A 25,623-nucleotide genomic window follows, 5' to 3' on the forward strand; every position below is an offset into this window, starting at 1 on the left:
CTGAAGCTTGATGTAAAATTCGAATTACCTATGTTTAGTGGTGAAGTGAATGCAGAAAAGCTTGACAACTGTATTAGGCAGTTGGAAGTTTACTTCAGGATCCAGAATATGCATGATGATGCCACCAAGATTTAGTTGGCTTCTTTGAGAATGGATGGAGCAGCATTGGTCTGGTGGGAGGCCAAGACTAAAGAGGAGATCAAGAAATTTGGTAAGGTTACCTTAACATGGCCTAAATTTCTATTAGCCATTAAAAAACAGTTTTATCCTCTTGCTCACATGCAGAAAGCCATTATGAATTGGAAAAATTTCAGACAACTTAAGGGTCAGAGTGTCCAAGACTACACCCAAGAATTCAGGAGAAGAGCTCTCTTGTTAGGGGTAGATTTATAGACCCAGGAAACCTTGTTGAAATACATTGGTGGCTTGCATAGCTACCTTAGACACACCATCTTGATGTTTAAGCCTACTAGCCTGGACAAGGTTTGTGTCCAAGCTACCCATTTAGAGGCAAGGGGAAAAAACACATTTGAAGAGGGTAGAAACAAGCCCCCCAAGGGGAAAAACAAAGAGAAAACCTCCAAGGGAAAGGGAAAAAAGAATGCATCTGTCAAATAGGAGAGTGAGAAAGTGATCTGTAAACACTGTTCTAAACCAGGCCATGAGGAGAAAAACTGTTGGAAATTACATCCTGAAAAAAGACCTCAATCTAACAAATCTAAAGGGAAACATAAAACTGCTGCTACTACATCTACACCATAGGATTTAGGGGATGATTCAGGTGATGAAACCAAAATTGTAGCCATGGGTTTGAAAAACTTGAAGGGAAAAGAAATTGAAACTCAAGCGAGCACTAGTACCTCAAACTGCCATGTACAAGCTCCTAATGAGGAACAAAGAATTGAACTGTTTCATGTGAGGGTGATTTCAAAACATACTAAAATTGACACACTTATTGATAGTGGGTCACAAGCAAACCTTATATCAGAGGACTTGGTCAAGCAGCTTAAACTTGAGACCGTTCCACATCCAAAGCCATATCCACTTGGATGGATTTGCAAGGATGCAAATTTACAAGTTTCAAGAAAGTGCACATTGCGCTTTGCAATTACTGCACATTTTATTGACACAGTTGAACTTGATGTGGTACCTTTTGATATAGCAGGAATTGTTTTGGGAAGTCCTTACTTGTTTGACAGGAAAGCTATCTTTCATCGCCATGAAAACAAATATCATCTTTTCAAATATGGCAAGGAGTTCATTGTTAGAGCTCATCGCAAAAAGACAAATATAGCGATGGTGAATGCAGGACAGGTAAAAAGGCTGGTCAATTCAAGTAAGAATTTTGTTCTTCTTATGATTATACCCAAGGTTGATGTGAATCATGAGTCATTTGACAATTGTGATCCAAAACTTAAGTCAGAACTGTATGATGTAGTTGATGCATATCATGAGATGTTTCAGGAGCCAACAGGTTTGCCTCCTAAGAGGGAGATTCAGCATGAAATCCATTTGCATCCAGATTGTCCTCTTCCAAACATAGGCATGTACCGCATGTCTATTATGGAGAATGCTGAAATAAAGAAGCAAATCAAGGACTTGTTGGACAAGGGTTTCATAAGGTCAAGTACTTTGCCATGTGGGTCACCGACTGTATTGATTCCAAAGAAAGATGGCACTTGGCGTATGTGTGTTGATTTTAGGGCCTTGAACAAGATAACGGTAAAGAATCGTTACCCACTCCCAAGGATAGATGATTTGCTAGACCAGCTGAAAGATGCTCAATATTTCACTAAGCTAGACTTGTGCAGTGGATATCATCAAGTAAGAATTAAATAAAGTGACATTTGGAATACAACCTTTAAAACCAAACAAGGACTCTTTGAGTGGTTGGTGATGCTGTTTGGTTTATGCAATGCACCTGCAACTTTCATGCGGGTAATGGATGATGTCTTGCGTCCTTTTCTTGATGATTTTGTTATTGTCTACTTAGATGACATCTTAATTTTCAGCAAGTCTAGAGAAGATCATGTCATGCATGTTAGGAAAGTACTTGATGTTTTGAAGAAGAATCAGTTATTTCTTAAAACGTCAAAGTGTGAATTTGGAAAGACTTCTTTGGTTTATTTGGGACACACAGTAGGAGGAGGTGCTTTGAGAATTGATCCTGCTAAGATTGAGGCTATTGTGAATTGGCCTACTCCCAAATCCATAACAGAGGTAAGAAGTTTTTTGGGTGCAGCTCAATATTGGAGGAAGTTTATCTCTAACTTCTCTTCTATAGCAGCTCCTATGCATGTAGTGACAAGTGTGAAGCATGCTTTCCAATGGGGAGGCAAGCAGCAAAAAGCTTTCGAATCTTTGAAAGAGAAGATTAGTTCAGCTCCGGTCCTTGCATTATCGGATTTGAGACAGCCATTTGAGATACAAACCGATGCTAGTGATTATGCCATGGGTGCAGTTCTTCTACAGCATGGTAAGCCTATTGCTTTTCATTCTGAAACTTTTAATGGTGCTGTTGTAAATTATCCTACATATGATAAGGAGTTGTATGCATTGGTACAAAGCGTCAAAAAGTGGAAACACTATTTAATGGGAAAAGAAATTGTTATACATACCGACCATCAGCCCTTACAGTACTTGCAATCACAAAGCAAGTTACCATAGTCACGACACTTCAGATGAATGGGCTTCTTGCAACAGTTCCATTTGGTAATAAGGTACAAGAAAGGTACTTTGAATAAGGTTGTTGATATGCTTTCAAGGCCTATTATTGGTGTTGTTACTTTACTTAAGAATGATTCCATTGTACATGATAGTTACATAGAACAATATGCATCTGATGATGAATTTAAAGATGTGTATGCTAACTTGAGTAAAGGGAATCATGTAGAGGAAAATGACTATCACATGCATAACAATTTGTTGTTTCATTTGGGAAAGTTGTGTATACCACAGGGGGAGAGAATAAATGTCATAAGAGAAGCTCATTCTTCTCTTATTGCTGGCCATTTTGGGGTAAGCAAAACAGTTTCACATCTACAGAGGTATTGCTATTGGCCTCGCATGGTAGATTCTGTTTCAAGGTTCATAAGAGGATGTTCATTATGTGCTACAAGAAAGCCTAGTAATAGGAAGCTTGGTTTGTATACTCCTTTGTCGGTACCTTCTAGACCATGGGAGAGAATCTCTATGGATTTTGTAGGAGGTTTGCCAAAATCTAGAAAGAAGCATGATTATTTATATGTAGTAGTTGATCGTTTCAGCAAAATGTGTATACTTATGCCTTGTAAGAAAACTATAACTGCTGAACAAACTGCTGAATTATTTTTTCATCATGTATGGATTCACTTTGGTTTGCCTACTTCCATTACTAGTGACAGGGATTCCAGATTTGTGGGGAATTTTTGGTCCAACCTATGGGAGATGATGGAGACAAAGTTGAAGAAAAGTACTGCTTTCCATCCGCAAACAGATGGACAAACCGAAGTTGTGAACAGAACCATTGTGCACCTCTTGAGAGGATATTGCGGCAAGCATCCCAAGCTGTGGGATGAACATTTGCACTACCTACAACATGCTTACAATCGTGCCAAGCACTCTTCCACAAACACCTCATCGTTTGAAGCTTGTTTTGGTTACTTGCCAAAATCACCTCTTGATTTCATTCTTGAGAAAGATTTTGCCATTGAGGGACATAGTGATATTGACAAATCTTGTTCATTCATTGAAAGAATTTAGCAAATACATCAGCAAATTCAAGAACAGCTTGAGAAGAGTCAAGCCAAGTACGAGGAAAGACACAACAAGCATAGAGTTGATCACAAGTTTCAAGAAGGGGATGAGGTATGGTTGTACATTAGTAAGGAAAGGATGCAAGGAGAAGGTAAAAAGCTGAAGCCTATTCATTATGGTCCATTCAAAATCCTCAAGAAGGTTGGAAATAATGCTTTTCAATTAGATTTGCCTTCCTACATGCAAATGTATTCTGTTGTCAATGTGGAGAACTTACGTTTGTATGAACCTCCTTTGATCGTTGATCATGAAAGTGTTGTTCAGCTGCCATCTATAGAATATTTCTCACCAGAATTCTTAGATGAGCTGAAAGAAGATACAATCCTTGACAGAAGGACATGCACTTCAAGGAGGGGCAGTGTAGATTATGTTCGGGTTGGCTTCAAAGGCAGCAAACCGAACAAGGCAAAGTGGATGGAGGTGGAAAGAGTGAGGGAGTTGTACCCTCACCTATTTAATAGGTAGTTGAAGGATTTTGGGGTCCAAAAGCTTCCCAATGGGGAGGCGTGATCAGGTGCTCATGTCCTAAGTGTCGTAAAATGCTCAAAATTTAAAATGCTGAGAACTGGTTTAAAGTTGAATGGCTGGAAAGTGCTTGTCTTCCTGATTCCAACGCCGAAAACGGTTTGAAAAATGGTCATCGTATGAGAAAGTTATGCCAAAAACAAAATCGCCCAATAACCCTTAATTTTTGAATTTTAAAAAAAAAATAAAAAAAAAAGGAATATTCCACGGAATATTCTTTAGAATATTCCAAGAAATATTCCTTTTGGACAGCGAATCAATGGCTGCCATGTGGTAAGCCTAGAGGTCGCCACGTGGCTGGGATGACGTCTGCAACAATGGGTGCATATATTTAAAATTTTGGGAGTTCAAAGTTTTGAACCCACAACCTCATCTACCACAATACAACGCCCTACCGTTAGGCCACGGGAGCGGATCTTGTCATATGGGCAAAAAAAAGGTGATTTAAATTTTAAATTGTTTGTTGGGCGGGAAATGAAGCAGGCCAACCCCTAAGCGGCCAACCCCCATTCCATATGACCTCGGGCCCAGAACCTAGGGCTTAAGCCCCAACTGCCAGCACACTAACCACCAGCGCGCAATCCGAGGTAAACGGTCACATGCGCATTTAATGTAACTGCAGTCAAGTTGGCGGGAATAATGGCGGACTGCCAAATTTGGCGGTCGCTCCAAAATTGGCGGGCTTATTTGGCCTCCAACTAAAGTTAGCTGGAGTGTTTCTAGGCATCACTGGAGGAAAACTTTAATTGGCCATAACTTTGGCTAGGAAAGGCAGTTTTACACAAATTCTTTTTTGATTTTGGGTATTTTCGACCTTCTGAAGCCATTGGTGCAGGTCTTATAGCCATCTAAGGTCATTTGCAGAGGTTTTGGAGCTATGAAAGTTATAGGAGCCACTAGGGCCCAGTATTGGGAAGACTGTATAGGGTTGTAGGTATCCATTGGAGGTGAACCAGTAGTCAATTCTGAACAATTCAAGTGTTCTGAATCCGTTTTTACCATCTATTCCACCTATAGATGCTTCTATTCAACTATATATTCAATTTGAGCATTTAATTAAAACAAGGACAGGCCCATTTGGGGGCTTTGGACCCACCATACATAGCCTAAGAGGGGTGAACTGCTTTATCAACTTCTTTTGCATCTGTGGTTGATTTATTTTGCAGAACAAATTCGTTTTAGTGTGTTAAACAGTAAAAGGAAATAAATCTGCTATGCTTAAATGGGTCATGAACAGCTGAAATTTTCATTTGTTTTCTTTCTGCAAGACATGGACATCTTTTAAACATGTATATTTCTGAATTGAATACCTTGCAAACAATTTACAAGTAGTTTCAAATTCAGATCATTCCACCTCCTAAACCTTCTCGGAAATCTTCTTGTAGAAGCCTCCTGTAGCAACTTGTTTCTTCACTAGTTTTGACCTTTGCTGTAATTTGGACTTATATTAGAAGGAGGTTGATCCGTAGTTATAACTCCATGATCAAGGGTAGCTCCTAGGCCACTCCAAACCCTCCTTTCCCTTCACTACAAAACATAATAGTTTTAGTTCCCTTATCATAGATTTGACACAAATAAAACATTGATTGATATGAAACTGTGAGGTAGATAGATGATACATAGAATCTTGAGTTCTTAGTTGGTAGGTTAGCTTCTTGCTTGCAAGTAGATTTGATACCTAGATGGTTGATTGCAAGATAATGTAATTTCGTTTCTGCAAAGTAGTGTAGCTCTTGTCTTTTCATGAATTTATTCAATAACATTTGCAAGTTGAAGTTAATAGCACTTCCCTTTTCATAGTTAGAGGTAGCTTCTAAATTTCACCTTCATTATCTAGTTTTCATTCTAATTCAGTATGAGAAATGGCCTTGTATCACTACTGATCAAATGTCCTAGTTGAGGATGGTATGACCGGAATCCCATTTACTATTCATAGAGCATTGTCACCTCAAAGTTTGTACGAACCTCAAGTTGATAACTAAAATTGAGAACCCTTGAGAGTTGCAACACTCTTGGTACAATACCAAGGCTTACTATATCTTGACATATTTGTAATCAACCAATTAATAAAAACAAAACTCACCTTGTATCATTACACCCTACCCTTCTTAGAAATAGATTAATATATTCAGGTTTCGACCCATAACATGAGATAAAACGTCTATATGTCTCGTATATATAATAATATGAAACGTAATTTTATGGTTATAACTTTATAACCAACGTTCATATGACATGCATTTCAACATCTCTTCGTGATGTCAATGAAAATTTTGGGATATATTTTATTCAATTATGATCGAATTATATAATGATGTAAGCTGGTTCGTTACGTTGATATTGATTTTGTTAATATGAAAAGGGAATGATATATAAAGTATGTTATTTCTATTTTCTTATAAAGATAAAATATGGGTTTTAAAGCTTTAATGATTATTTCTCATTTTACTAGGTTATAGAATATTTTGTACAGAATTTTTAAAGAATATATATAAATATTATTGTTAATGCTATTACAATTAGAATGGTTTAATATATTTATTTACAAGGATGATAATTTAGTAATAATAATATATCTGAAAAGAAAATTTCCATTACGAACGATTTATGGTGTGATAATAACGAGCTATTCTTAAATTTCCAATATTAGTTCAACTTTATTTATATCTTAATCATTTTTATTTTTAACAAATTATTAAACATAAAATAATATTGATGGGAAAATAAAATTATTATTATTTAATTTCTAAAATATGTAGGTTTTAACCTTGTACAAAGATTACTTGCAAACGAATTTTTCAAATAGGAAATAAATAATGGCGAGAACATAAAACAAATATATATAAAGATTTTCTCTTGGCTTCCAAAATCGAGATTACCAGATTGATTTTTCATCATATTCCTTTCAATGTTACAATACATATATACCCATGTCGAAACATTCATAAACCCTAATCTATTAACCTTGAATTAGAACATAACCATAGTTCCCTTAATCGTATCTAAAAATACCATGCGCAGAAAACCATCATGCCCAAAACCATGTGCAAAACCCATGCAAAAAACCATGGGTAGGTCTGCCCACCATCTTTGGGTTTGCCTATTATTGGAGCTAGTTGTGGAAAGAATATAAAACATACCCAATAGTCTTCCACTTGATGTTTTCTTTCCACACACGGGATCACATGAGAGCTTTGTCATTGGTCTAGCCCTGCAATGCCCATTGTTTCTCTACACCAAGGAAAATTATCAGTGCTCATTGACTCCATCAATGCATCTACAACATTATTCAAAGTGTCCACCTTTACGAGCAACACCTTCTTGTCCTCAACCATATCCCTCAAAAAGTGATATCGAACATCAATTTTCTTTGTATTTGAATGATATTTAGGGTTCTTAGCCAAGAAAATTTCACTTTGGTTGACACGGTCTATCCTTATAGCTCATTTCACCAACCCCATACTTGACAATCTCTGCAACCAATCTTCTTCCTTGCTTGCATGAGTGGTTGCCATGCATTCATCCTTAATAGTTTAAAGTGCCACTACAAACTAACTCTTAATCATCCAACTAATTGATCGTCCAAATAGGTTAAACACATACCCACTTGTAGATATTCTTTGATCCATATCTCCAGTGCAGTCTCCATTAACAAAGCCATGAATGTCTAAAATGTTGTCCATTCCTATTCTTCCTTGGTAGCACAAACCATAATCACTAGTTCCACGCAAATATCAGAAAACCTACTTCACTTTTGTCTAATTATCCTTCCTTAGTTTCAACATAAACATGTTCAATACTCCCATTGCATGTGCAATGTCTGGTCTTGTGCAAACCATTGAATACATCAAGCTACCAACTACACTCGCATATGGAACATGTGACATTTCCTCTTCCTCTTCTTGTGTCTTAGGACATTGTTCAACAAATAACTTTACACCTACAGGAATAGAAACCTTCATCAATTTACTATCATGTGCAAAGACACCTCCCCTCATATCTACCCACTTTACCCGGCTTACTTAGGGTAAACATGAGATGAGGGGCTACTATGACAAGACTCAACCTCCTAGGTGACCTTAAGGAAATGGATTCGACATAATAGACCTTACTGACTTCCCTTAGGTGCCACAGACCCTCCAGGAGTATCCCAACCCCTCTAGGAGTCCATCCCCTGAGACAACTCAACTTTTCCTTGAGTTTAACCCCCAGTCACTCCCTTTCCAAGGAATCTATGCGAATATGGGTCCCAATAGCTCCCATGAGCCTATATGAGTGACACTTTGGACTTTTCCTACTGGTGTTGTGCTAGCGACTATGGAATTTAAGGCTATTTTCCAGGGATGGGGTTAAGACTTTGCCAAAAAATCCACGTGACTTCCAAAATTCATAAAATACAGAAGGATAATGCTTGTAAACCAAATCCCAACACCAGGACTATACCTAACCATCCCCAACTAGGAATGACATTCCGTCAAACACTTGGTATATATGCAAGCTACAACTCATGAATGTAAGATTGAATATAAGGTATAGAAAACTCATCTGAGACTTAACAAGAAGGCTCACCGCCTTCTCACATTAGTTGTATTAACATAAATTAGGTCTTCCATCCATTATTATTTCAATTACAAGTAAAAACATGAAAAGAGTCATGAATGGGAAATGTCACATAACCATGCTTATAAACAACATATAACCATACTAATAACAATAAGAGAACAACCATTAAATTCACATAATAACAAGTAAATTTACCAATCAAAAGCATGAGAACTTAGTTTTCATTAAACATAAGAAAGACAGGTTCGGGACTTCCACGTACCACCTGACCATAGAGATGTTTGAACCAGATATTTCTTTTAGCCAATCACCATCATGCCATATTCCAAGCATGAATGTGGGATCTCATGGATAAACCAATCCAAAAAAACCCAAGGAATATAGAGCTTAAACCACCTCCACCCTCACCATACTGTGCTCTCACCTAAACCAGTCCCAAGAACACGAAACCAACTGATCTTGGAATTCCTTCGGATTCCTTCACCATCCTTAAGGAATTTTCCCATTTCCACCCTTGGCATTTATTCTATATCCTACCATTACCAATCAAGGGTTTCCTACGCCATTGGGAATTTTCTTGACACCACCTCTGCCTCAGATTCCAAAACCATGTAGCAATTATAAAGCTCAAAACCGAGAACAATCCCTCCACACCATAGCTATCTGAAAATGGAAATGCAAGGCTAAAATCCATTATAAAAAAATAGACAAAACCATGCCACTGACAACAAGAGAACAAAATACCAACATACACATACCATGCATGTCAAAACAGCTAGGAAATCATATATTCAATCTGTTACCTTCAAGTATTCCTATTGAAGCTTCTTAAGCCAACAATTCCTTGCTTGATATTTGATTTCATTTCCTTTCATTGTCCTTTCTTTGTTTGCTTTCCTTCCTTTTCTTACTTGGTCTTCTTCTCCTATTGGTGCTCTTCTCCTTTTTTAGACTAATTCTGAAAATGCATTGACAAAAGGCTCCAAACCAATGCTTTGAGGTCTCTTTATTATTCATGCCTCGAATTTCTACATTTTTCCATTATTTTCCTTCAACTTCCTCCTCGCATGCAACCTACGACCTTTCACCTCCCTTTACAACTTTTTTCCTTTATTTTCATAAATAAAATTCCAAAAATACATTTTTTCCTTTTTAATGCCTTAGCCATTGCCTTTGCCAATTTCCCTTTAGCCATAAATGCATCAAGTGATACCCACTAGGATATGTTTTCCCAACATTCAGCTTGGAATAAGTGTCCCTTAACCGTGGTCTTATTTTTCCTTTATTAACTTTATTACATCAAATTTTAACTTGGATTTCTTACAGACCCCTCCCCCTTAGGGGAACACCATCCTCAGTGCTAACCACACTTAGACCTAGAAAAACCACTTAAGAGAAAAATGTACTGCCTATGGAGCTTTATAACCTAGCTCGTTGTGGTATTTACAATAACATCCTGCTCAAAAGAAAAACCATCATCACAACATGACAATATAACAACCATACCATTATTGGAGCTTTATAACTTATCTCGTGGTGGTAATTATAATAGAAACCATACATAAACATGTAGAAGTACCAAAAGGGATTTGCTTCAACAGACAAAAAATAAAGGATAGATAGCCCGCATCTAATCCACCATCTCCCAAGTAGCTTCTTTGGGCCCTTTTGTGGTACTCAACAACCCCCATTATGTTTAGACTTAGGAGAAATAATAATGGGGACCCTCTAAAAAACAATTAGGATAGAATCCTTCCTTATTTAGATAAAATAGGATAATTTTTGTATTTACACTTCTATTTTTGAATAAAACAAGAAAGTTTATGAAAAAGGCATAAAACCTTTTAGGAATCCTTTTGTAGTTTTAGGAGATAAATTACAAGTGTTATGAATCTCAAAATCATAACAAATAAATGAAAATATATAAAATTATTGGACTTACTAAAACCTATGCATAGTATCAGTGGTTCCACATAATAGCAAAACAATGAAAATCTGATTGCAAAACAACAAAAAGACAATAAGCGAAACAGTAGAAAGCCGATTTTTGAAATGCAAAAAAGCCAAAATGAGAAATGCCAAAATAGATATCGCAATCCCTCAAAAGCCGATATCACATTATGTCAATTAACAAATACCGATCTCACATTTTGTTAAAATTCTAGTATTTCGCTAATATAGATCTCGCACCTGTATATTTTTTGGAAATCACATATCGTTGAGTTCTGTTAATATCACCTGATACCAAACACCGATAAAATATTTTATGATATAATGAAAAATGTCAAGATCAAGTGAACAAACATTTGAAAATTTAATTACCGCTCTACGTAGTTCCAATTTCAAGGTTTTTTTTTATTTGTAATAATTTTGAGTTAATGTGAAAGGATTTTCCATAAAGTTTGCATTGAATTGAGATGACTCTTTGCATCTTTCAAAGCTCTTGCTTCTTATTTTAGTTTGTTTCTTTACAACTAAATTCCAATAAAAGGTAGTTAAAGAAAATCTCAAGAGTAATCAAGGCGAGGAGGAAGTCTATAATACAGCAAGAACCACTCTTTCCCCTTGAAGAATATTCTGAGATGTTTCCATTGTTTATAGATACTAAATGAACTCTAGATGCAGGTTCTTCCTCCTGGGAGGCAATATACAAACTATTCGAGGATGAAACTCTAAGAATAGTCATGAAGCAGGATGCTACTACAGATGATTATCCTCCAAGTAACAGTGACACACGGAATGATGTGGCCAATTCATTTCTCCATAGAACTGTTGCCCACCCCAAAATTCCACCATATACAGATATGGTGAGATGAGTTTTTGACCATCTTGACATTACATACATAAAATTTATAACTCCCAAAAATATATTTATTTGGTATTTAAAGCTAAGGATTTAAGGAAAATGTATCATCTACCTCAACCTCAAAAGAAATATGATACGCAATTCATCCATAAATTCATGCAAGAGAATCTAAATCCTACAGAGTTGGTAAGAGAATGGAGAAGGGACACAAACAAACACAAGCGAGAGGACAAGGGTATGTATTCATTAGCCTCTATTGTTGGCCCTTTCTCTCATATTGCTACTATGTTATGTCACCTTTATGGTTATCCAAATACGTAGAAATTCTTTGAAGAATGGGTGCCATTGATAGAAGCCTATGTTGATGGCTATATCATGGATTTGGTGAATATTTTATCCAACAGTATGACCACTCAAATCTACAATTACAAAAATAAGCGCAATGTTCTCGAAAGAAAGGCTCCTCCTTTCTTTATGAGTGCCTATGTCATGGATGCAATTTGTTTTTCTTATGATTTTCCATCTCTAGGATGGAAATGGACAGACCAATTTCCTAGTCCTATATTTGTTTATCTCGATATCCTTTGGGAAACCAAATACCATGCTCACTTCTACAAAATATGTCATGAGGTCATGCTCCCTATCCACCAAGAGGTCTTTGGCAGAAAAGCCCCTAGACTTACTGCAGAAGCCAATAAAGACTTAAAGCTTATAGGAAAGTGGTTTGGGGAAGAGTCATTTACCTACATTCAGGTTTTTGGTAGCCTTTCCCATCCTCATGTTTTTCCCCTTTTTGTCCTAGATAAATTGTTGGCCAAGGAAATTGCTTATCAAACAGTTGGTAAGGGCTTAACTAAAGTACTTAAAGATACCAAGAAATCCGCCTGGCCATGTTTTCCTATCCCCTGTGGTACCTATGCCTTAGATAATTTCAAGCATTCCTTAGTTGAAATTGAACAATTAAAAGCCTTTAGTTTTCCAACCATACTAAATAGGCCATATGACCCTAATAGCGTAGGGAAAGATGTTATAGCACAGGTTAAGCTCAAACCGTTTTCAAGTGAACCTGACAGTTTTGATGATTTGTTTGAAATGGTTATAGAGTATTATATGGTAGAAAAATTGGAAGCAGATCATCTAAGTTTTGACGAATTAATTAGATTCAATCAATATCATCAGTGAAGAATAGCCCTTTTTCCAGAATCCTTGTTAAAACAATTCCGCAAAACTCAAAAGCTTTAGATGCATCAACTTCCTCTTCAAAAGCTCCAATTATTTTCCAAGTCTCTAGAACATCTACTATAGTTCTTGAGAAAACAAGTGAAATGAAAGACAAGAACAAATTGGATGAATTATGGGAGGAATTCAACCATGTTTTGACAATAGAGGAAACTCGAGTTATAGGTATCTCGGCTGATATACAAGCAGAATAGGTTATAGTCAGCAGAGAGGCAAAAGAGGTCCTAGAAACTACAATGACAACCTCGTTCACAATTGTTGAGGCTTCCCAAGGGAATACTATTCCTAAAACTCCAAGAACAACTTTAATGCCAAAATTTTCAATCAATCAACTTTTGCTGCTGATATGCAAATAATTCCTACATTCCCTTTTGCCAAGAAAGTCCTCAAGATTGAAGAAATCCTACCTTTGGATGTATTTTACAATCCAAATCATAAAGCAATAATGAGCAGGTCAAGGAAGAAAAGAAAGTTAGAGAAATCACTAGTTCTAGTTACAAATGAGACTCCTTTTCAAGTTCTTTGGAAAGGAACTCAAACAGCCCTTGATGAGGAATTGAACAGATTATCTTCGTTCATGGGATCTTACGCTAGTGCTACCATTGATAAAGCTACAAAAATACAACTGCTAATGAAAGAAAAAATATAAAAGGATTTTTCAATTAGAACAAACTTTCTAGATTAAAAAGCATGCAATTGAGCAACAATGGCAAGAAAATCTTACTGAGTTACAGACAAATTTTAATGATTTATGGCTACAATTTGAATACGAAGTGAAGGAAAAAGATGAATAGATACTGCAATTGCAACAAAGGATAAACCAATTGAGGGAAAATCCAGAGATAAATGAAGTCCTCAAGGAGGCATCATAACTAGTTACACTCCTAACAAAGGAGTAGGTTGTCTTCTGTCACAAATTTGTTGTAATTCATGACTTGCCAAAGACCAGTGATTCCTTAGTAAACCAACTGTCCGATTTGAGGACGTTTTATGAAGAAATTGACGAGAAAATTTCTGAGTATATAGATTGGCAAGACAGTGCTCAGGGAAGATCAATTGATCTTCCTAAAATTGAAGAATCATAGAAGGATATCATTTTTGGTGACTAGGATATCAAAATGAAACAGGCAGAAATGACAATTATCATAGCCATAAATCTTGCTTCAAATTTCACTGAATACATTATAGATACCTTATTAGAAGCTAATCTAATTCAAGAATTCCAAAATAAAAACTTGTCGAATGTCAAATATTTAAAACAATCTTGGCACGAAACATCTACGAAGAAGTTTCAAGGCATTTAGATTTTATCTCAAGAGAATCCTGAAAGTTATTGGCATTTCTTAGTGAAGCCTCATAGTCAGTCTCTCATGATGAGGTGCCTCTCGAATGCAACAGTACAATTTCTTCTAGTGCTAAGTGATGCAGTTTTTAGGGGACAACTGCGCATGCAACTCGTACATCCCCCCAGATGAAGCTGCTCACAGACATATATGATCTCAGAAAGTAGATGAAGAGTCAATTTGGAGCACAGTCATGAGTTCTTCTTACAACAGATCACTAGTTTAGTTGTTCGTTATCTTAGCTTAGTTTGTTGAAGTTTTTTGAAAACTTTTATTTTAAGTTTACTATTTCTGTAATATTAATAGGTTATTTAAAAAGGGGTCCATAATTTTGAGAAGCCAACTTTGAACTTGCACTGTTGTTTGATCCAAAGTTATGTATTTGAGAAGTTGAGCCAGAAAGCTATCTTTTTCATAAGCAGGAGATAATGTATCGAGTACTATTGTCTTTATGTTATGATTACGATTACTGAATTAGATAGTGAATCTATTATGTATTATTTCATTATATAAATTCTTTGAAAACAATCAGTCGTTATCCCTATTGACATGTAGAATTGAATGATTTGTGATTATGTATGAGATAATGAGATCTTGTATGTGATTGAGTTTTAACCAACTAAATTAATTAACAATTTATTTAGTTTAGTTTATCATATATGTTTTATTTTCATCAAAGTATTGAGTGGTCTATATTGTTATATGCTCTGTGAAATCTTTCTTTGAATCACATACAAAGATATGCTATCTCGGGAAATAAGTAGAATAATTTTATTTAGTAATTTTATCAATAGCTATAAAATCATTTCATGAGTTTTAATTTTTTTATTATATTAGATCTCTTTAAAATTGGAAACCAGTGCATTTATATCCAGTAGGACCCACCAATTTCAACGAAAACGGAGTTTCTTTAAGCTCCTGACTGGGTGGTATTCCCCGATGTTGAGGCAGTGAAGTTCCAGCCTTCAACATTTTTGGCGCTAGAAGGAGGACCCCTAACTATGAATGGAAATAAGGTCTAATCCCAAATAAAAAGGTCATTTGAAGATTAATTCGCCATCAAAATCTCCCTTGAATTCTAGATCTAACTCGAAATATCCTACCCCTAGACTGGAAGTTGTAACCAAAGCTCCTAGTACATGCCCTAAGACAATCGATCAACCTCCTTTACAAGAGCTACCAGAAGTTCAGAATTTAATTGAGAAATTAGAAGGAATCTCTATTTCCCAAGAAAATTCTCAACATTATGAGTTATCTGAAGGTAGCACATCATCATCTTTTCCCACTTCATGTATTTTGACTCGTTGTCAAAGTGAGAAATTCAAGATCACTCGAGTTGAGTTTCCCTTACCTCCCTGTTACATGATATTCTTTCACGCCTCCTACACTTCCCTATGACATACCTTGAAGTGCCTAAAACATGAACATTTTACAGTATACTCATCAATGTATATAGTTTAGATCCCTCCTTTAACTTTTCTTGGAAAATATCTGGAGCTTTCCCTGAAGAATCACTCATAAAACCCTAAAATGAGAATCATCGCCCTTATGAACCTCAAAACTGCAGTGATCGCTTCTTGCACCTTGTTAAGCTAGCGATGGCATCGCTCTATTCTCTCTCATACCCGCAATGGTCTGAAAAATGAAGTTTTCGCAAAGACGATGAGAATCTTTGTGATCTAGGAGTTTCTAGAGTGGTGAGATGGAGGTGGTTTCGTATATATGAGGTTGAATCCTCCTAATTTGACCTCTTGGTCCCATCCCTACAAGCTACCTCCTTAGCATGTGGGCCTAATCCTTTCTTTGGAGAAGGTCTAGCTCCCTCTCCCAACCTATAAATTTCCCCTACCATTCCCAAATGGTTGATCTATGTCCATTTACACCCCTATGCTGAGCTTGTGCTTAGGGGTTATTCATTAGACTTAGAGAAGGAGTGTTGGATAATTTCTTAGCTTGGGCTTGGATTACCACTCAAGGAGAGCCTTCGAAAATCAAGGCTATGATTGTAAGCATCCATTTTTTCTTTAAATAATCATACAACTTCTGGTTCATCTTCCCAATTTATATGTTCATGTATGTATTTGTTTGGCATTCCTTGATCAGTTAAATAGATTATTATTGGATTTTCTATTTTTTTTGGCATGCTTTGTTGTCTCTTGGTTGTTTGTGCAGGTACATAAGTGCCGAAAGAAGTAGGAACAAGGCCTTGACACAAGTAGTTCAAGGATCTCAACCAAGGAAATCAGATTAGCATCAGAGCAAAGTAGGCCTTCTCTCTTGTTCTATTTTTCAATCATTATCTAAGAAGATGTCTAGTTTATTGTCCCTTCAGTTGCTAGACCCATTCATTGGGATAGAGGGATCGTCTTTATCCGTAGAGGATATTAACCTTATCAACAAAATGACGACTCCACTTGGGACCCTATGAGAATTTCCTTCCTTTCCTTCGCCTTGTATTTTGATGAGTTAGATCAGCCATTGATTTTTAGACTTCATTGCTTGCTTGGAGTCAGTTTCATTGCCGAGTAGATGCCTGAAGATTGTTAACTTGGGCTAGTTTTGGATATTTTTGATTTCTTTGTCCTTTTCCTCTACCATCGCAGATTTCAACCTAACAGTCACGATGCTATCATGGGTTTGTTAGTTACAATAGTGATGATCGTACTTTACTCTTCACAGGTGGGATGATTGCTGAAAAATAAGAAATTTAGGTTTTTGTCTTTCATTTTCAGTCTCAGTTGTATTCCCCCTGAGATTTATCGGTGTGTTTCTCATTAACTCTCCCATCGTTTGATTACAATTGTATTTTAGCTTGTCTTGATTTTTCTTGAATTTTGATTAGCCTTTTAGGGTTCTAGGTATTCTAGGTCAACCTCACTAAATTTGTTGGTCTTCCCATCAGAGGTCAGAGATCAATTGCCTGTGTTAAAAAAAATTGTGTGTTTAGACGTGCTTGCAGTTTACTTTCTTGTTCTTGTGTCGTAATTATTTTTTCATCAGTGGATATAGTGAAAGTTTCTTAAGCCTCATTTGACGAACGATAGATTAAAATTCAATTGTCTCATTGGAAACAAAAGAAAGTGTTTGCTTTGAAGTTTTTTATGTTTCAAACTGAAATTGAAAGTGTTATTACTTCCCTAGTTTTCGGAACATCTTGTGTTGCATTCAAATCATTGATGTGAAAGTGATTTTCATACTTCTTGTTTTTCTTTCATTCTCTTTCCCTTTGCACTAGATTACATTAGTTTCATTTTGAAAAAGAGAAAAGTCATCATTACGTCTTAAGGAAATTTTTCTTTAAGATTTGTTTTGGCATTGCATTTGGTTATCATATGAAAGATTAGATTTCATATTTTGCATTTAGAATTTGAAGATGGTTATAGATGCATATTCACATTTGGTTTGATGCATGATTTAAGTTATTTTCTTCCCTATGTAGATAGCCTCCATTGAATTGAAAGATTTCATTTCATCATCTAGTTTGCATTTTAGGAAGAAGAAACATCGTTAAAGCCCTGAAATTGAGACATAATTACAAGATCAACTTTAAAATATATCAATTAACCTAAGGAAGATCTAAAACATTAACGATCATATCTTGTGGTCTAGGTTAGAGACGTGTTCTGACATCTTTAAAACTTAGCAGTTGTCGTTTGCTTCAGCATTAAACAATGCTAGCATGGACTTGTGTTCATCATATTGTCACGTCTATAAAGGGATACCTCTCTAGGTTGAAATCATTTATCCATAGGAAGTCGAGTCTACCACCCTATAAACTTGATACACCGAACATAGCATTCGGGGAGATTTCCTGCACGTACTTCAATTACTTGTTCAATTTATTGGCTAAGGTGTATATCGCAATCCATAGTTACTTGGTACTCATTTTACCTAGATTCACCTAAACAGTCATTTGATCTTTTCTGACTCTTTAAATTTGAAGAGATCATAGATCAACTTGTCCTTTCTCACTCACAAAACTATTGAAAGCAAATAGAGTCACCTTTTCCCCCTTTTCTCGACTCTTAAAAAATGAAAAGGCAATGTTTTTGTTTCTAAAAACTTAACTGCCCATGGTAAACATGTCAATCCAAAGAAGTTGCTTCTTAGACCAAATTGATTAATTCCCTATTAGTTTTAGATTGTTAAAACCTTAATCAAATTTTTTCCTTTCCCTTTAGTTGTTGAGGGAAATCCATCGTGGTTGAACCATTGAGTCCATCTCATAGTTCCCCTTGGTTGTTTGATACTGAAGGGTTCTCACAAGGAGTTCATTCGGAACTTCCTCAGTCACTTGAGGATCAAGGTGTTGAACTTGGAATTGCTATGAGTATCTAACCTTTGTCTTCTTGTCTGCCTCCATAAAATTCCTGGTCATCTCAAGAATCTGATCCAGATTCCTTTGATAATCCTATACAGACACCCGAGAGTTCATGGACTCCAGAAAGTCTACAAAGGCTAGTTGTTTATCCACCTAACCCATTGTTCAACCATATTGTGTTATCTCCACAGCATCCATACAGTCTGTACAATTGGCTTGGTGTTCCTTTGGAGTCATCTCCTCATACATCTCCAGTTATTTCCATCTACAGAGTCAGAAGGCGAGATCCCAGTCTCCTCTCCGGGTCATTTGAAAGTTTCCGCTACCCACATTCCTCATGTAGATGATGAGCAGGGATATGAGTTCCCTCCAGAAAGATTCCTTTTTATGGGAAGAGTCATGTCTCTCTCTTATGCTAGGTTTAGTGAGCCCATATTGCCATATGGTTATACCTCTCTAGCTCAGTTGGTTTCAGGCAATCCTAGTGCCTCTTCATTGTATCGGAACTCCATCTGGTCTTCCGGTGTTATGCCTATGTTACGTCCATTTGTTCAGAACATGACCTCTTGAACATTTGTGTAAATTTTAGTCACTTCAGTTCCGGTTCAACCTACCATTCCGTATCAGCCTATTTTGTCGCTTCAACCAATTCTCCTAGTTCAACCGACAATCTTAGGTCAAGTCTCAGTAAATTCTTCTATCCCTCCATTCAGTGGATAGACTGTGCCACCACCTAGGGGGCAAGATCTAAATATCCCCATTATTTCTGCCGAAACCGTTGTGAGTGGATTACAAACTCACATGGTTTGAATGAATCAACCCTTTTACAGTGTTATTCCTAACCCTGCTCATCCATCTGGGTCAGGTAACGTCCGATACCAGCAGTCATATATGGCTCAGATCCCATTCCAATCGGTTTATGTCCCATATGGTTCACAAGTTATGGAAAATCCACCTTACATTTCTCAAGCTAGACCTTATGTTCAGCTTGGCCAATATGCTGTGCCTAGTGGATATGGCCAGATCCAATTCAGGAACTGTCTAGATACCCTTGCAGTAACAAGGAAAACCTTCGCAAAAGCAAGGGCAACCTTTGCAGTAGTAAGGACAATATTTGTAGCAACAAGGTGAAATCATTGTAGCAGCAAGGAAAACTACTACAATTGCAAGGGAAACCTTTGCAATAGTCGCAACAACCTTTGCAGCCACAAACACAGTTTGTTTAGTAGTCCTACCAAACTTTGTCCTCGCAAGGCCAACCTTTTCAGTAATAAGGTCAGCCTTAGCAGCAGCAAGCCTTATATGTGTATCAACAAGGTTAGCCTTTGTAAGGTTAAGGTCAACCCTTGCAGCAGCAAGTACAAAATCCTTACATCCAGGGTCAATAGCTTCAGAAGCCTTATAACTCATATTCCGCATACAATGCTCATCAGCGACCTATGGCACGGCAGTATCAAATATATCCAGCACTGAATCCTCCTTATGGGCAAGTTAACCCTTGGTGGGGATAAAATCCACCACTGTGGGAGAAAAATCCTTATCAACAAGGATGGACTCCGCAGTTTTGGTCCCCTCAAAGGACCTATATGCCTTTTAATAGGCAATTTTCTTTCTTAACTACGCTAGAGCTTCTCGATGTTTTGAGGTTGATGAATGATCCCATTCTTCATTTGTTGTACTAGCCTCTAGTTTTGAGGAATATTCCAAGCGATTTTCCCAAACTCAAGGGAAAATTGAAGGAGGATGCACAAGCCCATGTGATGACATATCACCTTTGGAGCTCCTCCAATTTGCATGTTGATGATTCTATCTATCTTCGAATCTTTCAAAGAACTCTCACAGGTGCTGCCACCAAGTGGTACATCAAATTGCCTCAAGCTACCTACGGTGAGTTCAACTCTCTTACTATGGCTTTCCTCACTCATTTACAGCTGTTGATTCGCTATGAAACTCTCACCCATTTGCTTACATCACTTAAGAAAGACACTGCGACCCACATCTCTGATAATATCCATGAATGGAGACATCGGCATTGCCTCATCAAGTTTGAGATTGCTGATGAGTTGTTGACATAATGGTTCAAAAAATCCTTCATCAGCCAGATTGCTAAGGACATAGCCATTGGTGGATGTGTTACAGAAGAGCAAGCTATTACTCGTGCCCAATATTTAGACCTAGCCTATTCTCAATCTAGCACAATGTATGAGATGTTACCTAATGCTCTGAGACCATCATCCGATCTGATAACATTGAAGTCTCTGAATACACCACTTGTTGACGATGTGATTGGTTCCGTGTCTCAGACTCCTATGAAAGCTTCTTCGAAGCCGAAATCGGTCTCGAACAATGGTCCCAATAATCCCTCTAAGAATTCATCCAGTCCTAGTAAAACCTCTGAGGTTCATGCTATCTAGTCTACCATAGTAGATAAGTCCTATAAAGGTAAGAAGAAGGGCAAACGTAAGGCCAAAGCCGATGCTCCAAAATAGGACCCTCTTAAATCTTCTTCTGATGACACTTCTCGAAGAAATTTGAAGTATCCTTACCTCATCTGTGAGGAAGATCATTACACTAAGGATTGTCCCCAATGATCTGAAGTTAGATTCTTACTGAAAGGGACTCTAGCTGTCTTAAAAGAACCCTTTCCATCACAGTAGACCCAATTGGTATACTAGCCTCGGTATTGTGCTTACTCAAGTTCCCAAGAGTTCATGATGCAAGTTTCATCACCTATCTTTATTGTTACTCGAACCAAGGACTATCAAGCTACATCTAACCAGACCATGGAGAAAGAAACTGTTGATACTCCTTCTACTTCTAATCTATCCTCTTCTAGTTCGCTCCATATCCAGCGCCCCAATAGTGAGTCTGTCATCCAGCCACCCCCTAAAGGCGTTCCTTGGAAGTCATCTTTTAATCCAAATTCTAGAGCTATACAACATTACCATATTATTGAGGATTTATCTTAGGAACCTTCGACAATGTCTGCCTTGGAGGTTCTTCAATCTTGTCCAGTGCAGTGGAAGTCATTTTTGTCTACTATAGGTGCTATCGATCCTTCTGATCCGAGTCTAATTACTTTCAATATGGAGAATCATGTACCTTGTCTCCCTCATCAGATTGTGTTTCTGACACAGATCCTTATCAAAGGAAAGACAATTCATAGAACAATTATTGATGAAGGTGCATCGACTTGCATCATGTCAGTTTCACGTTGGAAATCCATTGGCTCTCCTCCTCTTAACCAATCACCGAACACCTTGGAATCCTTTGATGGTAGAGGTTCACGACCATATGGTATTCTCACAAACTTAGGGATTACATTAGAAGGAAAGACTGTTGAGTTAGAAGTATAAGTTTTAGATTCCAATATCAATTACAACCTTCTTCTTAGGCAATTTGGACTTACGCCATGTTCTGTGTGGTGTCTTCTTTGTTTTGTGTGCTTTGTTTTCCTCATGAAGGAAAAATAGTCTTGGTTGAAAAACTGTCTTTCTTTTCTTCTGGTCCATCCAGCGGTAATGTTCCTTATGTGGGAAATACTGAGATTCCTTACGAAAGTGTGGGAGTAGGTCTCTTCAAAGACTCTGCATTAATGGGTACTTTCACTCTCCCACCGCAAAATGTTCATTTAGTCAATATGATCTCCAACTCTATGAATCCTTGGATTATCCCTACCAAAGATAAAAATGACTCTTTTGGTGATGCTATGCCTTTAAGTCCATTGGAGATAAATTATCAAGAGATTGTGTTAGCTTCAATGGCCACTTCAGAAAATTCATGTTGTCTTCAATATGAACTTGGATTCTTCTGTGCCATCTCCTTGGCTTGGTTCTTGGGATTCTCCTGATCCCTTGAACTAGACATTTCCCACTGATGAAAGTATCATGGAGGTCATGTCTCTGAACGAAGTTCCATGGAATGGTATACATCATTTTTCTTCCTTCCTCCCTAGCCTCGATGGGATTCCTTCATGTCTTGAAGAGTTTGTTTCTCATTCTCCTACACCTCCACTTTAGACACCCAGCTGAGTGCATGAAGTCTTGTCAAAGGATAATATGGGAAACATGACTGCTACAATGCCTCTTAACATTTCTATTAAACTAAGCATTGTCGAGAACATCCATATTGGGGTTTCTTGTTCTCCATAGGAGTTTTAGTATATATATTTTTTAGGCTCCTTAAATAAACGAAAAAGGAACACCCCTAGGGTAATCTTTCAGCTCTTTTTTGACTCTCAAAAATTGAAAAGATTGACGAGTACTTGTCATTTTTAACTCGTTAAAGTAAATGAATCAACGCCACCTCAGTATATGTTTACCCCTTTTTCGGGCTGAGACTAACTATAAAGGTACAACTTGGTTGACATGGTCAAGAGGTTCCCTCGGATATTGTTTTCTACCTTTCCAGGTTTGAGGGAAAAATTATGAAAAGGGACATGATGGAGTTTTCTTTTCCATTTCTTTTTCAAACTCTCTAAACATGAAAGGGATACCGAGTTATTCTTATGTTCGTCTCCTTAAAATTTTGTGACTAAATACTCGTCACCATAACAAGACTGAGATTCTCGTTCCTAGGGCTCATCAAACTTACTAGGATGGATTCATTCGAGGAATGAACTTAAATAACAAGCATATGATATCCCCTTCAAGCTTGTGATAAAAATAATTGGGGTACTCACTAGAAATAGCAGGGAAAAATGAATATGATACATCCTTTGTATAGACAGCATGTCATTCTTCAACATTACACTCTTCTACTCTCATGTCAGGTTTGGGATATCCTCACTCAGTTACTTGTCCTCCCAGGTTTGGGTGATCCATCCTACCTCTCATTTGACTATTCCACTCTATCATCATGACCTTTAGTCCCATGTTGAGTCATATGCTGCCACACTTCGAAGTCATGTCGCCAATATGTTCAAGAGAAGTCCAATATGCAGTTATTTACCTATAAATTTTTTGAGTCATTGCTACAGTCCTGAATATCATTCCACTTTATTCCTTTTTTGTGTGGATGTTGGGGGATTCATCATTTCCCTCCTTCGACGGGTCACTTCCTATCGACTTGTTGTACTATGAAACAACCCCCCCCCCATTTATAAAAAAAATAATAGCTAGGATTAGAAGTGTAAATGGGGACCCTTTTAAATTTTTAGGCTTAGGATAATAAAACCATAACTCTAGGAAAATTCCTAGCAAAACCTTGCAAAAATAACTCAGGATGAAATCCATATCGCAAATTGCAAATCACACTTTTCTGCATGACCATGTTAAAAACCATTTCAAAAGTACGATATTTGATTAGGTTTCCCACTGCGATAACATCACCAAGTCATTTTGTAATTGCATTTCGTACTTCACATAGTTTGAAAAATACTGGACCATGCCATTAGAACAACCACAAACGATTTGTGAAATGCGATATTGTGATCTTGTAATCGCATTTCGCTTAAGATATCTGGAAATTTTATACTGTATCCTTTTTAAGACCGCAATGCATGGTTAAGTCAAATAAAGCGTGTGGAATAATTACATTTTAAATGTGAAAACAAACAAGTTGATAGGTTATTAAATATTTGGCGCCCCTAGGAAGGATAATCATTTTCCTAGTTATGGGTAGTTATAATTGGGTATCTCATTAAAACACTTCTCACGATCCAAAGTCATTTCACAGAAATTTTCAATATTAATTACTAGATATTGTCTACGCTGATATATCTTGTGTATCTTAGGAAAGCAATAAAATACATGTCCCTTAGAAATGTGATGTAGAAATAAAGCGAGCAGACCATTGTTGAAATTGAGTTTACACGGATGGCTCTTTTCTTTGCTGATATAGGTTATGACACTGTCAAAGGTGCAACAACTTGGGAATTACTTTACAATAGGCTGGAGGACAAACGTCCTAAAATCATTGTTATGAGAGCAACAACTGATTCCAAGAGGCCTTTAGAACTCCATTGTACATATGCTTCATGTTCATTCCTTCATAGGATAGGAGAAAGGGATAAAATCCTCCCCTATATAGATATGGTTAGGTGGGTGATTGAAAACCTTATAATTGAAGATAAGCAGTTCAAGAATTCAAAGATGGAGCTCATTGGGTCATTCAGAGCAGAGGATTTGAAGAAGATGTACCACATACCTAATCCCAGGATATCTACGATGGTACATTTGTGGCTAACTTCGCAAAGAAGAATCCAGACCCCTTCAATCTAATTTAGGGTTGGAGGGTATTGGACAACAAATTCAAGTATGAAAAATTTGGTATGTATGTTATAGCCTCTTTGGCAAACCCCTACAACTATGCAACATCCATGTTATGTAGATTTTATGGGCTACCCAACAATACTAAGTTTTCAATTGAATGGATTCCTCTTATTGATGCTTGTGTTAATTCCCATATCATGAATTGGAATTCCATCCTATCTAACAACCTAGCCACCACCATTACCGAATATCAATAGAAGAAAGCCTCCTTCTCAGATAACCTCCCTCCCTTCTATTTTAGTGCCTACATTATGGATGTTATCTGTTTTTACACAACATTTCCAACCATGGGTTGGAAATGGACCTTACAAGATCCTCAACCCATCCATCTCAGTCATAAAAAAATATGGGAGTCACATTACATAACTCACTTCTATAAGATATTCCATGTTGCTCTGTTGCTCCTACATCAAATAATTTTAATAAAAAAGCCCCTAGGTTTTCCCAAGAAGTTGTTGCAGACTTGCTTACTGTTGTCAAGTATTTTATTGAATAATGGTTCACTTATATTAGGGTTTTTGGTAGTACATCTAATCCACATGTCCTTCCTCTATATGTTTCTAATAAGTTATCAACAAGAGAGAGTGCCTACCAAACTATGGGAAAGGGCCTGACTAAAGTTCTAAAAGACAACAAAAAGTCATTATGGCCTAGTTTCCCTATCAAATGTGGTTCTTTTGCTTTAGCCAATTTGTTTCATGCCACGAAGGAATTAGACATATGGAAAGCCCTCAGCTTCATACATTACCTAAGAGGCAA

Source organism: Pinus tabuliformis, chromosome 7 (genome assembly GCF_031772625.1).
Source record: "Pinus tabuliformis cultivar Carrire ecotype Pingquan chromosome 7, CPIR1, whole genome shotgun sequence".
Classification (NCBI taxonomy): domain Eukaryota; kingdom Viridiplantae; phylum Streptophyta; class Pinopsida; order Pinales; family Pinaceae; genus Pinus; species Pinus tabuliformis.